We start from the raw sequence: 2,214 nt of genomic DNA, 5'->3' as shown, positions 1-2,214 counted from the left end.
GAAGGACAGGCAGTCCCCTACAGAGAGCAGACACCAGGGCCTACGGTGGCATCAAGCAGGCAGGTCCGCAGAGAGCAGAGGACCATGGGGAGCAGGTCTAAGCCATCAGTAGGACATCCCCTGAGGGCTCCCAGATTGGAGAGGGTGCAGATCGGGCTGAGGGACCCCTCCTTCCCCGTGCACGAATTTCGTGCACCGGGCCCCTAGTAATATTATATTAGTTGGTGGTGATAATAGCAATGGGCCAAATAACTGTAAGACAGATGCCTGTTAAATTGAACTGAATCAGTTAAGAAACTCCTCTTTTAAGTTAACCAGAGAAATTCAGGAAGGGGAATGTACTCATATCCCATTTAAAAATACCATGATTCCGGCCAGGCTGGTGTGGCTCAGTGGGTGAGTGTCAACCTATGAACCAGGAGGTAATGGTTTAATTCTCAGTCAGGGTACATGCCCTGGTTGTGGGCTCGATCCTCAGTAGGGGGTATGCAGGAGGCAGCCGATCTATGATTCTCTTTCATCACTGATGTTTCTATCTCTCCTCCCTCTTCTCTCTGAAATCAATAAAAAATATATTAAAAATCCCGTGATTCCTTTTTAGCTCCTTTTTTTTATGTTTATAGGTTCATTCAGATTACTTTGGAAAACATTCTCAGAACAGAAAGAATTATGTAGCTCTACATCTCACTGAGTAACAGCAAAATATACCTTTTAAAAACAGCTTTTAATTTCAGAGAATTTAAAATATGCATAAAAGTAGATGGTAGTGAGTCCCTCTAACCACGATCCGGCTTGTTTCATCCATATCCCCCCGCTTGTTTCATCTGTATCCTCCTTGTTTTCCCCAGTGTTATTTTGAAATGTATCTGACATCATATCATTTCATCCATTAAAATTGCATTATCTTTTTGTTTTAAATCCTCACCTGATGATATGTTTAGAGAGAGGAAATGAGAGAGAGAGAGAGAGAATCATAGATCTGTTGCCTCCCATATGTGCCCTGACTGGGAATCAAAACTGCAACCTTATGGTGTACGGGACAACATTCTAACCAACTGAGCCACCTGGCCAAGGCACATTAAGTATCTTTAAAAAGCAATTCCTTTAAAAACATACAGCCACAATACCATCATCTAAAATCGTTGATAATAAGTCTATAAGATCAAATATGCAGTCAGTGTATACATTTTCATTTGTCTCAGAAATAGCACAAATGTTTTTTTTTTGTTTTTTTGTTTTTTTACAAATTGCTAGTTTGAATTAGGACCCAAATAAAGACTATCTGTTATAATTTTAAATCTTAAACTAGTAAATTCTTCCTCTCCCCCACCCCATCCCCTGCCCTTGTGGTGTATTTATTGAAGAAACCAGGTTGTTTTGTAGAGTTTACCCAAGTCTGGATTTTGCTAATCATGCCATAACACAGTTCAGCACTTTCTTCTCCTCTGTCTATTTCCTGTAAATTGGTGATGAGAGCTAAAGGCTTGATCAAATTAGGTTCAGTTGTTCTTGGCAAGATAATTTCATAGGTTAGTTATTTTTCCATCGAAGGGGATATAATGGCTGGCTGACTCTTGTTAGCAGCTGCTATTGATGCCAATGGTCAGCTCTCTCACTTTATTAGGGGTTGCAAAATGTTAATATTTTAATTCTATAATTTCTTCATGTATTAGCTAGAATACTTCTATAAAAATAAACTAATCTACTATTTAGTTGCCCAATAGGCAAATAAATGCTTAATCTTTCCCTTAATTTGCCAGTTTCCAAAATAATGAGTTGGTTCTGTAGCACTCTTTGACAGTGACCAACAGAGCATACATTTAAAATTTTATAGTAAGAGTGTAGCCAGTCCACATATAAACTGTCAATAAGATGAATAGGTCTCATAGGGCTTTCAAATATTTGGATCAGTGTTTCCTAAACTTACTTGGCCACAGAGGCTTTTAAAATGTATGCTGCAGGACGGCCCTGGTGACTCAGTGGACCTATGAACCAGGAGGTCATGGTTTGATTCCCGGTCAGGGCACATGCCCGGATTCCAGGCTTGATCCCCAGTAGGGGGTGCGCAGGAAGCAGCTGATCAATGATTCTCTTTTATCATTGATGTTTCTATCTAGCTCTTCCTCTCTGAAATCAATAAAAACATTAAAAAAAATTAAAATGTATGCTGTATTTTCCAGAGGAGCATAGAACACAGACTTAAATAATTCCACC

At 39.5% G+C, this 2,214-nt stretch overlaps 1 protein-coding gene across 1 annotated transcript in view; it reads left to right on the top strand.

The window, feature by feature from the left end:
- Positions 1–2,214, top strand: part of GDE1 (glycerophosphodiester phosphodiesterase 1) — a 23,215-nt gene that overhangs the window by 14,264 nt on the left and 6,737 nt on the right. The gene's annotated exons all lie outside the window — the stretch shown is intronic.

The sequence above is a fragment of the Myotis brandtii genome, unplaced genomic scaffold, assembly GCF_000412655.1.
Source record: "Myotis brandtii unplaced genomic scaffold, ASM41265v1 scaffold363, whole genome shotgun sequence".
Lineage (NCBI taxonomy): Eukaryota > Metazoa > Chordata > Mammalia > Chiroptera > Vespertilionidae > Myotis > Myotis brandtii.
The sequence above is the reverse complement of the archived record's forward strand: the minus strand, read 5'-3'. Positions and strand labels throughout refer to the sequence as shown.